Source organism: Schistocerca cancellata, chromosome 5 (genome assembly GCF_023864275.1).
Source record: "Schistocerca cancellata isolate TAMUIC-IGC-003103 chromosome 5, iqSchCanc2.1, whole genome shotgun sequence".
Classification (NCBI taxonomy): domain Eukaryota; kingdom Metazoa; phylum Arthropoda; class Insecta; order Orthoptera; family Acrididae; genus Schistocerca; species Schistocerca cancellata.
The window spans coordinates 471478061-471492643 of record NC_064630.1 but is presented as its reverse complement, the minus strand read 5'-3'; positions in this window follow the sequence as shown (position 1 = coordinate 471492643).

Here is a 14583-nt window from a genome sequence, read left to right as displayed (position 1 = left end):
CTTCTGCCAAGTACTCCATATCAGCGGCCTCAGTAGTCATTAGATATCCTGAGAGAGCAGACTGGGGTTCTCCACGGAACTCACGGACTTCTAACGTGGTCACGTAATAAGGTGTTACTTGTATCATACGTCTGTACGCGAGATTTCCACACTCCTAAATATCCCTAGGTCCACTGTTTCCGATGTGATAGTGAAGTGGAAACGTGTAGGGACGCGCGCAGCACAAAAGCGTGCAGGTCGACCTCGTCTGTTGACTAATAGAGACCGCCGGCCGCGGTGGTCTCGCGGCTCTAGGCGCGCAGTCCGGAACCGTGCGACTGCTACGGTCGCAGGTTCGAATCCTGCCTCGGGCATGGATGTGTGTTATGTCCTTAGGTTAGATAGGTTTAAGTAGTTCTGAGTTCTAGGGGACTGATGACCACAGCTGTTAAGTCCCATAGTGCTCAGAGCCATTTGAACTAATAGAGACCGCTGACAGTTGGAGAGGGTCGTAATGTGTAATATGCAGACGTCTATCCAGACTATCTCACAGGAATTCCAAACTGCTTCACGATCCACCCAAGTACTATGATAGTTAGGCGGAAGGTGAGAAAACTTGGATTTGATGGTCGAGCGGCTGCTCAAAAGCCACACATCTTGCCGGTAAATGCCAAAAGATGCCTCGCTTGGTGTAAGGAGCGTGGAAAAACATTGTGTGCAGTGACGAATCACGGTACACAATGTGGCGATTCGATGACAGTGTGTGGGTATGGCGAATGCCCGGTGAATGCCATCTGCCAGCGTGTGTAGTGTCAACAGTAAAATTCGGAGGCGGTGGTGTTATACTGTGGTCGTGGTTGCTCCCCTTGTTGTTTTGCGTGGCACTATCGCAACACAGGCCTACATTGATGTTTTAAGCACCTTCTTCCCTCCCACTGTTGAAGAGCAATTCGGGGATGCCGATTGCATCGTTCAACACGATCAAGCACCTGTTCATAATGCACGGCCTGTGACGGAGTGCTTACACGACAATAACATCCCTGTAATGGACTGACCTACACAGAGTCCTGGTCTTAATCCTGTAGAACACCTTTGGGACGTTTTGGAATGCCGACTTCGTGCCTGGCCTCACCGACAGACGTATATATCTCTGCTCAGTGCAGCACTCCGTGAAGAATGGGCTGCCATTATGTATACGCGAGATGAACTGCTTGGTCGCATCCTAGGCGCTACTGCCTTCATAAGGGAACATGCAAAGGCACTCAACAAGCAATACAACACGTACAAATTGTACCAAGCGTGCTCAAAAGCATTTAAGTTGACCGTGGGATATTCGAACGTTTATTGTGAACTGTACAGCAGCTGTAGTGTGACTTGTAGTACAATACTTAGAGATGAATGTGTTAAAACACGTTGTTATACATGTGTACAACACGTAAAGGTGACAATGTATTATACAATATGAAAGGGGTCAATTACACCTGCTCTCATGTAAACTGTGTGCTCGTCTCACATCTTGTTTATTTTGTATAACAATATAACGTACAGCTATCAGTGGCGTTGGATATCCCTCATAACTGTCTTTCCTTACATATATTACCGAAAGCTTAGAACCTCGGATAAGGAAGAATGCAAATGTGGTGTTATTTATTCAACCATGATGCAGATTCGTCCCTTGACCGTATCTTTTCACTTCCTGGCATGGATCTTGAGTAATTGTAGAAGTCTGACTAATATAAAGATCGCTGCTTCTCAGGCAGAGTGGAAAGGTGGTGGTTTGTGCTACCAATTTAGTAGCTTGACAACTGCAGGAGGAATCTGAGACATCGCAGAAACAGGTGATGTACTCCATGGTTGGTCGTGTGACTAGGACCTCCCGTCGGGAAGACCGTCCACCGGGTGCAAGTCTTTCGATTTGACTCCTCTTCGGCGACTTGCGCGTCAATGGGGATGAAATTATGATGGTTAGGATAACACAATATCCAGTCCCTGAGCGGAGAAAATTTCCGACCCAGCCGGGAATCGAACCCGCGCCCTTGGGATTGAGATTCTGTCGCGCTGACCACTCAGCTGCCGGGGCGGACTCCATGATTGGTAACAGGTAAGAATTTACGCCTCTCGCCTTCGGGAAGCGAGGCTGGTAGAGTACATACAGGAAGAGAGGTTACGATGCTCCATAGCTTCGAAGGTGAGTGACGCACGCTTGGCGCTCCATTTGATTTGCGTACGTTCACTTTACCATGGGGTCATAAGTACCTAGATTATATTGAGAGTAATGGGATCGGTGATTTTATTCTCGTATACATGTTCAATTTTTTATCGTTGAGTTATTTTAAGTTAATTTCAGAGGGACTTATGCACTTACTTTGTTCAGGGCTGACTGTTGACCCATGTGGGTTCCGATCCTACTTTAGAGCTATTTCATAATGTTGTATTTATACGTTTCAGGTAAATTAATAATTTAGGAAAGCCTGTGTTGATTTAATAGGATATTATCCTAAAGATAATCCTAGATAGAATTTATAAGATTGGTGGTATACTACAATCTGTAAGAAGCGGGTACATCTCTGCTGGGTGGTTTGTGAGTCAGCCTATGGAATATTGAGATGCACCATCCGTGTTTGATATTAAGTTACATATTCATTACCTGGTGATCACTTCGACCGGCAGCCATGTGTATAGATGATAATAATGCGTCTCCCTACCACACAATGATGGTGAGTAAGACATGTAATGAGGCAGTATAAAAAGTGGAGAGATTACCATAGCGTGTGGAGATTAAATTACACTGCCGTCCACAACTGAGTGAGATGCTGCCATCGTGAGGCGTTATAATTAGTTATTTTGGAGGTATGTTCTTTGTCTGTAGTGCAGCGGCGTACCTGGACAGGATGTGGTGTTGAATAAGACGAGTCTTCGTTGGTTTGTTACTAATTTGGAGTACGCCCAGGTACGTGATACTATTCATATTGTTTCTCCTTGCATGCAATTTATCTGTTCTCGTGGCGGCAATTTCCTGCTAGCGCGTTTGCGATTCCTCCTCCTGTGTTTAGAACATTTGCTGCGATAGTGTTATAGAAAACGTGTTCACGTCTGATGGGGAACATGAGTGTCGACTTGTGATTGTGAAATTAGATAATCCTATAATACTCAGAGTTCCATATATTTGTTGCCCATAAAATCACGTACACATTTATTCAATTAATTTTAGTAGCACCGTATTGCGTATTTAATCTTACACTGTAATATTCAGAGTTGCGCACCCCAAAAGGCAAGCGAATTATATGTGCTGATAAGAAATGCTAATAAATTCTAGTCTGTTATAGACCTATCTTTTAATTTCATCAGTCCCATATCAGTATGTTTCTCCACCTACCTTCCCTGGGAGTATCAGGAACTGATAAAGAGGAGCCTCATTTTAGGCTCTCATGGACAGAAAGTTGTTCCCTCTCTTGGTCTGATTAAATTTGCGGAAAATGTATAGAAAATTGTATCAAAAAGAAATTCGTGTGACACATCCATACTATCCTATGCAAAATCGTTATCCGTTATCATTTAAATGTTCCTAGCTAGATACACCCACACAGACGTTAAAAGAAGAGTGGGAAACTGTCAAATATAGAATAATGTTAATTGTGTTTTGGCTTGGAAACCATATGGTATAGTGCCTATGTCCATACCAAGCTTTTTACTTCAACTGATTGTTCCTGTCATATCCCTGAATACTGACTGTTTCTCCTGGGATACCCTGTGTTTTTACATGTATTAATTTTCTATATAAGGAGAGAATTGCATACTCTCTTTGAATTCGGGAATGGCGTCAGGGTTCAGGAGGCGTTACTTAGTCCTCAGGTATTAATTCAACGATGTTGTGATGCTGATGTCGCTTCTTTCATCGATTATGAACAAACCTTTGACACTTTCCCCATGACAAGCTGATGTATGTCTTAGCTGAACAACATCTGGATGGTTGTGACACCTGACTGATTGGAAATCTGTACCGGAACCAAAGTGCTGGTGTGCCTGTCAGTGATCAACCGTCAGGAGAAGAGTCCATTATGAAAGGGCTACATTCTGTTCCTTTTATTTTTCACCATCACCTCTGAAAAAAAATTTCGAACGAACTTTTGATGTAAATCATAAAAGAGTGGTTGTTAATGGAGTTATCGCCAGTGACATCAGATACGCTGATGACACTGTCTTACTTGCAACAGGTTGAAAGACCTGCACGACATGCAACTACTAAACACTTACTGAATAGAGCACTGCTAGTGCATTACGTTTAATCGTCAAGAAGACAAAATGGATGGTTGTCAGCAGAATCACATACCTACATCTACATCTGCACAGATTCTTCTCAAGCCGCCATACGGTGCTTGGCGGTGGGTATCCTGTACCACAATTAGTCATTTTGTTTCACGAAAATTGAAATTTGTGGTAACGTCTTATGGGACCAAACTGCCGAGGTCATCGGTCCCTAAGCTTAAACACGATTTAATCTAACTTAAACTAACTTACGCTAAGGACGACATACGCACCCATGCCCGAGGGAGGACTCGAACCTCCGACGGGGGGAGCCACACAGACCGTCACAAGACGCCTCATACCGCGAGGCTATCCCGTGCGTATTTCTTTCATGTTCCGCTCGCAAATAGATCGAGGGAAAAACGACAGTCTATATGCCTCCGTCTGAGCCCTAATTTCTGGTATCTTATCTTCGTGGTCCTTACGCGCAATGTATGTTGGCGGCAGCAGAATCGTTCGACAGTCAGCTTCAATTGCCGGTTGTTCGAACCTACCAGTAACAAATGTAGTAGCCTGTCTCTGAATTGCTATGATGTCTTCCTTCAATCCGACCTGGTACGGATTCATAATACAATAGCAGCACTCAAGGACAGGTTACACCAACGTCCTACATGCAGTGTCCTTTACAAGTGAAGCACTCTTTCCTAAAATTCTGCGAATAAGCAGAAGTCGACCACTCGCCTTCCCTACCACTGTTCTCACATGCTCGTTCCGCCTCATATCGCTTTTCAACGCTACGCCCAGGTATTTAAAAGACTTGACTGTGTCAACCAGGCCACTAGTAATACTGTATCCGAACGTTACAGGGTTGATCTTCGTACGCATCCGCATTAAATTACGTTTTTCACATTTACGGCTAGCTGCCATTCATCTCACCAACCGGAAATTTTGTCTAAGTCGTCTTGTGTCTTCCCACAGTCACTCAACTTTGCGTTCACCACGGCATCATCACCAAACAACCTCAGCCTGCTGCCCACCCTGTCCGCCAAATCGAGAACAACAGCGGTCCCATCACACATCTCTGGGGCACTCCTGACGATATCCTTGTCTCTGGTGAACACTCGCCATCGAGGACAACATACCGGGTTCTATCATTTAAGAAGTCTTCGAGCCACTTACATATCTTGTAACTTATTCTATATGCTCCTTTTTTCGTTAATAGTCTGCAATGAGGCACCGTGTCATATACTTTCCGGAAATCTAGAAATATGGCATCAGCCTGTTGCCCTTCATCCATAGTTCTCAGTATATCATGTGAGAAAAAGGGCAAGCTGTGTTTCACACGAGCGATGCCTTAAAACCGAGCTGATTCGTGGACATAAGCTTCTCAATCTCAAGAAAATTTATTATAATCGAACTAAGAATAAGTTAAAGGCTTCTGCAGCAAACAGGGCACCCTCGCGTCCAGTAATGATAATATCGAAAGAGTTTCATCATGTAAATATTTTGACTGTCAGTTCAATGATAACTCGGACTTCTCTAAAGAAATTCTCTGCAGAATTGAAAATGCCATAAGTTCTTTCCAGAAAATGGGAGCACTGAGTCACCGTGATGAAAAAGTTTCCTGCTCGATTGCTTCGATACTACGTGTTCAGTACCCTACTCTATGAAGTTGAATCATGGCATTTACCGCAGTAGTAGGTAACAAACTGGACGCATTTCAAATCTGGGCGTATCGAAGGATATTATGGATGCCGTGGACAGATAGACTCACAAATGTGGCAATAAGGCGACATATGAGCAAACATCTACAAACTCTCAATGTCGTGTAGAGAAGAAAAGTCTAACAATATGGCCATGTAATGCGTGAAATACAACACTTTGCAACTAAAGCTTCAAGGAAAGGCTGAAGGCAGACGTAGCCCAGGAGGTACAGGGTTGCCCTGGCTGAAGAACTAAGTCAGTGATCTGGACTGAGCACAGAATCGTCGGTCAGAAAAGAATGACTAAACACCATCTCATGTTAACTATGGTCAGAGTTTTGGAGGACGAGGCACTTAAACAGGAAGACGAATTTCCGAATTTCTCAGATAACTTATGGGGAATAAAGTCGCATGGAATCCAGAAATGTGAGGATTGGAAAATAATTCCAGAAAATTGCAAACTGTTTAAACACAGGATACTTCTCAGCTTCTAGCCCACATGGATAGGTTTGCGGGCGCAGACCATTCTAGGCAACCACTGACAGGCTAACCTCACCTCTCACCGACAAGAAATACGACACGGCTTGTGGATTCACAGACAGGAGCATCAAACCACAGAAAGTTGAATAAGGGAGAGGGATAGGAAGAGACTCTCCATTAAGAAGAAGAAATAACAACAACAAAAAATGACTTTGTTAAAGTGAATCTGTAAGAAACATTTAAAGTCACGCATACGCTAAGTGTACAGATCTGACTTTACAGTCGTAGTGCCCAGTGAAGAGTATGTAATGGTGATTGCACATTTCGTTCTTATAGTGGGTAAATTTTGATGTTGTCTATTCCCGGGGCCTTGTTTCGACTTATGTCTTTCAGTACTCTGTCAAACTCTTCACGCAGTATCATATCTCCCATTTCATCTTCATCTACAACCTCTTCCATTTCCCTATTATTTTCCTCAAGAACATCGACCCTGTATAGATCTTCTATATACTCCTTCCACCTTTCTGCTTTCCCTTCTTTGCTTAGAACTGGGTTTCCATCTGAGCTCTTGATATTCATGCACGTGGTTCTCTTTTCTCCAAAGGTCTCTTTAATTTTCCTGTAGGCAGTATCTATCTTACCCCTCGTGAGATAAGCCTCTACATCCTTACATTTGTCCTCTAGCCAACCCCGCTTAGCCATTTTGCACTTCCTGTCGATCTCATTTTTGAGACTTTTGTGTTCCTTTTTGCCTGCTTCACTTACTGCATTTTTGTATTTTCTCCTTTCATCAATTAAATTCAGTATCTCTTCTGTTACCCGAGGATTTCTACTAGCGCTCGTCTTTTTACCTACTTGATCCTCTGCTGCCTTCACTATATCATTCCTCAGAGCTACCCATTCTTCTTCTACTGTATTTCTTTCCCCCATTCCTGTCAATTGTTCCCTTATGCTCTCCCTGAAACTCTGTACCACCTCTGGTTCTTTCAGTTTATCCAGGTCCCATCTCCTTAAATTCCCACCTTTTTGCAGTTTCTTCAGTTTTAATCTACAGTTCATAACCAATAGAAACTGCTGGTAGCTCATAGAAAAACTCTGAAAGCGATGGTGTCCAGGATGGAGGATTGGCTTGCTACTGTCCGTGCTGTGGAAGTGTGGCGCCCTAAATACAGTGTCGGCGAATGGATACAGCATGATGTGCTTGTGGCCACGTGACATTACAAATACAAGTAGTGTCACAATGGCCGCACCTCGTATTAGCGAAGTGGACACGACCTGCTGGTGAAGTGGGCGCCTCTGCTTGGAGCAATGGCAGCCGGATTTGCCCATGTAACAAGCTGTTGTTTGTGCCTCGTTCACAATACCGAGGCACTTACAAATCCATGCTTCAGGCAATAACTGCAGTGGTGTCCTATGCTAGTGGAGTACATGTCCCAAGACAACAATAAGTGTACTGCTATGTGGATGCTGTAAAATCATGAAGTCTACGACAAAAAAGAAAAATGCACATCATGAATGAATGGTGGACGGAAATTAGTAAATATGATTACAATTACAATTTCAGAAAAATTGGTTCATTTATTGAAAGGATCAGGCTTTACAAATTGAGGCAGTCAGTAATGCGTTAGCCCACCTCTGGCCCTTATGCAAGCGATATTGTATGACCCACGAAATCTTCGAAGTAGATTATTCAAAGCCAAATTTGCTATGGTTGAAGCCATAAGAACTGTGCTCATGTAGATCTGAATGATCATTAGTACATGTGTGATAAATATTTCACTAATATTTTAATTAAGGCCAGTTCTGTATAGATCAGGATTATAGAGGGCGAGAGCTGTGGCTTCTGTGACTGCCACAGTGGCATGGATTGGGGTGCAGCGGTGAGGATCTGTTGAACGCCAGAAGCCGCTAGTAAGACACTGTTAATACATGATTATTACTTACTGGTACAAGATGTCTCCTTTCGTGGCTGCCAGTAGCCGCGAGAGTTCGGAAGTGGTAGCCACGCCGGCATGAAACGACGCCTGCACGACCCACAGTTTCGGCTGCTACGGTGACAGCACTGCATACGCAGCGGACAGCTACATTACAGATGGTTATTGCCTGGGTGCACTGCCTCACGTGTCCCGTTGGCCAGAAGCACAGCTATCGTGTTACCATGACGCTTCCCCCTGCGGGTTCGGGGGTTAGAATAGGCCCGCGGTCTTCCTGCCTGTCGTAAGAGGCGACTAAAAGGAGTCTCACATGTTTCGGCCTTATGTGATGGTCCCCTCTCGGGTTTGACCTCCATCTTTCTAAATTATTCCGAAGAGCGAGCCAATTGGGGAAGGGCGCCTTACGTGGTGCACTGTATCCGTCGTGCATTGAGACCTTTAGCCGGCTTTTTCGTCGTTGCAATAGTGTTCCGCTCGTTTTCCATCTCTTGGGCGAGGATACGTCCCTGGATGCGATTCCCACGCTGCACTCTGCAGTGTCTCTTTTAACTGCGACGACGACCTTGGACAGTTTTGCACCTAAGATCCAGCACGGTAGCCAGTCCGTTGTGGTGGGGCCGCCATGTACCCTCTTGGTTGTAGCCCCCTGACAACACAGGGATCGCTCTACTGATGCCTGCGCCGTTAACTCCCCACGTATGCCAAGGAGTAGATGCCCGTCTCCCTGGGGCATCAGGACTCCCGGCAATGGCCATCCTGCCAGGTGGCTATTGCTGCGGCTGGGTGGCGCCCGTGGGGAGGGCCCTTGGTCGGAGTAGGTGGCATCAGGGCGGATGACCCGCAATGAAGCGTGGTACATCATCTCTCGCTGGCGGCCAGCCGCCAGCAGTCTCTAAGCGTTCTCGGGCTCAATTTAATGCTGCAAAGTACAATCCGAAAACGTTCCCCTCTCTGGCCACGCCGTGGGAGGAGCGTAAGTCTCAGGATGGAGGTAATAGTTATTCGCCCCGATTCTTGGTTTGTACGAGAGCTGATGGGGAGTCTTTTCTCTCCACAAAGCCTCAGTTCTTCGTCGAGCATTTAGAGGACAAGTTTGGGGAGGTGGAGGGCTTGTCTAAAATGCGCTCTGGCTCAGTACTGATACAAACGGCATCCTCCGCCCAGTCACGCAGGTTACTTGCTTGTGACAAGTTGGGGGATGTTAACGTTACTATTACTCCACATAAGAGCTTAAATATGGTCCAGGGTGTTATTTTCCATAGGGACCTCCTTTTGCAGTCTGATGACGAGCTGCGCGCCAACTTAGAACGTAGAGGTGTTCATTTCGTCCGGCGCGTTCATCGGGGTCCGAGGGACAATCAGGTTGCTACCGGTGCCTTCATCTTGGCCTTCGAGGGTGATACGTTACCGGAAAAGGTCAAGGTGATGGTCTACCGATGTGACGTCAGGCCCTATATTCCTCCCCCGATGCGGTGCTTCAAGTGCTGGAAGTTCGGCCATATGTCTTCCCGCTGCACTTCCAGCCTCACATGTCGAGATTGCGGACGCCCATCTCATCCCGATACTCCATGTGCCCCGCCTCCCATCTGTGTCAACTGCGGGGAGCACCATTCACCTTGCTCGCCTGACTGCAAAGTCTTTCAGAAAGAGCGCAAAATTATGGAATATAAGACCCTGGACCGGCTGAGCTATACTGAGGCCAAAAGGAAATATGACAGACTCCATCCTGTGAGAATGACATCTTCTTATGCAGCTGCTACGACAACTGTGCTAGCCCCATCAGTTTCGAGACTTCCAGCCAGCTCGATAAGCAGTACGACTCCTCCTGCCCCCTTGCCTGTGGGGGGCTCTACCCAACCGGTTGCTCCTGCACCACCTACCTCAGGAGCAACCTCCTCCCACCCGTCGGGGACGTCCGTCCCCGCTTCTCAGCCGGAGAAGCGTCTAACTTCTTCGGCTACTCTCGCCCGTAAGAGTTCCCTTGGGACCCTCCCTTCCCAGGGTTCCACCAGCGGGAAGGATGACGGCCGCCAGTGGCATAAGTCCTCACCAGCGGCCGGGCGTCGGGCTTCACGATCCTCCTCTGTCCCGGAGGCTGAATCGGTGAAGCCTTCCCAGCCGGTGCAACCCAAGGTTCAGCGAGAGAAGTCCAAGAGAAAGACCTCTAAGGCCACAGAACTTGCGGTGGCGCCAACCCCACCGCACCTTTCGCGCTCTGCGTCTGAGGATGCAGTCGAGATTCTAGCGTCCGCTGAGGACCTTGATCTCGCTGGTCCCTCAGACGCCATGGATGCCTCTCGTACGGGTACTGAATCGGTGGCAGTGAGTGAACAAGCGGCGTAAATTGCCTTCCCAGTCCTTTCACGCCTTTCTCAGCCATGGACAATATCATCCTCCAGTGGAACTGCGGCGGTTTTTTCCACCATCTAGCAGAGCTCCAACAACTTATCAGCCATCACCCTTTCTTCTGCATAGCTCTTCAGGAAACTTGGTTTCCAGCAATGCGAACCCCCGCCCTCCGTGGCTATCGGGGTTATTATAAGAACAGGGCAGCGTATGAAAGGGTGTCGGGTGGCGTCTGCCTCTATGTCCTTCACACTCTGCACAGCGAGTCTGTCCCTCTCCACACACCTTTAGAGGCTGTCGCTGTTCGGGTGTGGACGCCACAGGCTGTTACCGTCTGCAGTCTTTACCTTCCACCGGATGGTGATGTCTCGCAGCATGTCCTGGCTGCGCTGATAGCCCAATTGCCGCCACCTTTCTTGCTATTGGGCGACTTCAACGCCCATAACCCTCTGTGGGGTGGGTCAGTGGCAACAGGTCGAGGCGCCATCGTTGAACATTTATTGTCGCAGCTCGATCTCTCGATTTTAAATGATGGTGCCTTCACACACTTCAGTGTGGCGCATGGCACATACTCCGCCATTGACCTTTCAATATGTAGCCCTAGCCTCTTACCGTCTCTCCAATGGAGTGTGCATGACGACCTGTGTGGTAGTGACCACTTTCCGATCTTTCTGTCACTACCACAGCGTCACTCTTCTGTGCGCCCTAGCAGATGGGCTATGAATAAGGCTGACTGGGACTTGTTCTCCTCCACTGCCGCTATTGAGCCTCTCTCTAGTGATGACATTGATGCGGTGGTTCAATCGGTCACCACCGGCATCGTTACTGCCGCCGAATCTGCCATTCCCCGTTCTTCTGGGTCCCCTCGGCGGAAGGCTGTGCCTTGGTGGTCGCCTGAGATCGCTGAAGCGATTAAAGATCGCCGGCGGGCGCTCCAGCGTCACAAGCGACATCCCTCCTTAGACCACCTTATCGCCTTCAAACGGCTGCGTGCGCGGGCCCGCCTCCTTATCCGCCAAGGCAAGAAGGAGTGCTGGGAGCGGTATGTGTCCACCATTGGCCTCCATGTCACTCCTTCGCAGGTCTGGGCCAAGATTCGACGCGTCTACGGCTATCGGACCCCTGCCAGCGTCCCTGCGCTCTCACTGAATGGAGCAGTTTGTACTGACTCCGACGTCATTGCAAACCGCTTAGCAGAGCATTTTGCTATGAGTTCCGCTTCTGCGAATTACCCCCAGGCCTTCCGCTCCATTAAAGAGCGGATGGAACGTCGGAGCCTTTCTTTTCGCACCGACGCTTCTGAACCCTACAACGCTCCATTCAGTGAGTGGGAATTTCAGAGTGCCCTTGCCGCTTGCCCTGATACCGCTCCCGGGCCAGATCGCATCCACTGTCAGATGCTGAAACACCTTTCAGTGGACTGCAAGCGACGCCTCCTCGACCTTTACAACCGTCTCTGGGTCGAGGGCGAGTTTCCGTCGCAATGGCGGGAAAGTATTGTCATCCCCATTTTGAAACCTGGAAAGAACCCTCTGGAGGTGGACAGCTACCGTCCCATTAGTCTCACCAACGTTCTTTGCAAGTTGCTTGAACGGATGGTGAGCCGGCGCTTAAATTGGGTACTGGAGTCTCGGGGCCTTCTGGCTCCGTCTCAGGGTGGGTTCCGGAAAGGCCGCTCCGCCGCCGACAATCTGGTGAGCCTGGAGTCGGCCATCCGTACTGCCTTTGCCCGCCGTCAGCACCTGGTCGCTGTCTTTTTCGACATGCGGAAGGCGTACGATACGACATGGCGTCATCACATCCTTTCTACGCTTCATGGATGGGGTCTTCGGGGCCCTCTGCCGATCTTTATCCGCAATTTCCTGTCGTATCGTACCTTCCGCGTGCAAGTCGCAGCCTCCTATAGTTCCACCCACGTCCAGGAGAACGGTGTGCCACAGGGTTCTGTTTTAAGTGTCTGCCTGTTTTTAATAGCCATTAACGGGCTCGCTGCGGCCGTGGGAAATTCTGTCTCTGCTTCCCTGTATGCTGACGACTTCTGCCTTTATTACAGCTCTACTGGCATTGCAGCTGTTGAACGTCAGCTACAGGGCGCTATCCGTAAGGCGCAGTCTTGGGCTGTAGAGCATGGGTTTCAGTTTTCGGCAGCCAAGACCCGCGTTATGCATTTCTGCCGGCGCCGAACAGTCCATCCTGAGCCGCGGCTTTATCTTGGCGACGAACTCCTTGCTGTGGTGGAAACCCACAGGTTTTTGGGGGTGGTTTTCGATGCCCGGTTGACTTGGCTGCCTCATATCCGGCAGCTTAAACAGACGTGTTGGCGGCATCTAAACGCTCTGAGATGCTTGAGCCACACCCACTGGGGCGCCGACCGCTCTACCCTGTTGCGGCTCTACCAGGCGTTAATCCAGTCTCGCCTGTATTATGGGTGCCTAGCTTACGGCTCAGCATCCCCATCTGCGTTGCGGGTGCTGGACCCAATTCTCCACAGCGGGATACGCCTTGCCACTGGTGCTTTCCGCACCAGCCCTGTGGACAGTGTACTAGTGGAGGCAGGTGTACCTCCACTGCGGTTCCCGCGCCAACGTTTGCTGGCCGCTTATGCGGCCCATGTTCTAAGCTTGCCCGGGCATCCCAATTATCGTGTCCTGTTCCCGCAGTCAGTCGTCCATCTGCCAGACCGTCGGCCCCGGTCGGGTTGTCCGATCGCCGTACGCGTCAAGGAGCTTCTCTGTGGGCTTGGGTTTTTCCCTGTTCCACCTCCTTTCCGGGCGCCTCTGCGTACACCCCCGTGGTGTGTTCCTCGCCCTTGCCTTCGGCTCGACTTGACACAGGGCTCGAAGGACTCGGTCCCTCCAGAGGCCTTCCGCTGCCGCTTTTATTCCATCCTGGCCACGTATCAGGGCTCTGGAATTGTTTACACCGACGGTTCGATGGTTGCTGGTCGTGTCGGGTATGCGCTAACTCTAGGGGACCATTCCGAACAACGGTCCTTGGCGGCTGGCTGCAGCGTTTACACTGCTGAGCTAGTCGCCATCTTTAGAGCCCTAGAGTATATCCGCTCCTGCTCAGGTGAGTCCTTCGTTATCTGTAGCGATTCCCTGAGCGGTTTACGAGCTCTCGACCAGTGTTTTCCTCGTTCTCGTCTGGTGATGGCTATCCATGAGTCCCTGCATACTCTTGCGCGTTGCGGCCGCTCTGTGGTCTTTGTGTGGACCCCCGGTCATGTCGGTATCCCGGGCAATGAACATGTTGACCGCCTGGCGAAAGAGGCCACGAGTAAACCATCTCTGGATGTTGGCCTCCCAGAGGCTGATTTGCGGGCGGTCCTCCGCCGAAAAGTTTTTGCGCTTTGGGACGCTGAATGGCGCGATCGGATTACACCCAATAAACTCCGTGCCATTAAGGAGACGACGACTGTGTGGCGGTCCTCCATGCGAGCCAACCGCAGGGACTCAGTCGTCCTTTGTCGGCTCCGTATTGGCCACTCCCGGCTAACACACAGTTATTTACTGCGCCGGGAGGACCCTCCTGTATGTCGCTGCGGGGCGGCTTTGACGGTGGCCCACATTCTGTTGGCCTGCCCCCTTTTAGCTGTGGTCAGGCAGACATTTGCGCTGCCTGATACGCTCCCTGCCGTTTTATCCGATGACCCTGTTATGGCTGCCTTAGTTTTACGTTTTATTAGGGCAGGGAGTTTTTATTCTTTCATCTGAGTGTTTCTGTTTTATTTTTTGTTTTGATTCTGGCCTTTGGCCTATGATTTTAAACTGATCTTTTAATGTGTTTCTAAGTGGTTGGCTTTTCCTTTTTTATTTCTATGGTCGGCCAACCACTGTCACACTCTGTGTGGTTTTAGTTCGTTTTGTCTTGTCCTTGTCTCCGTTTCTCTTGTT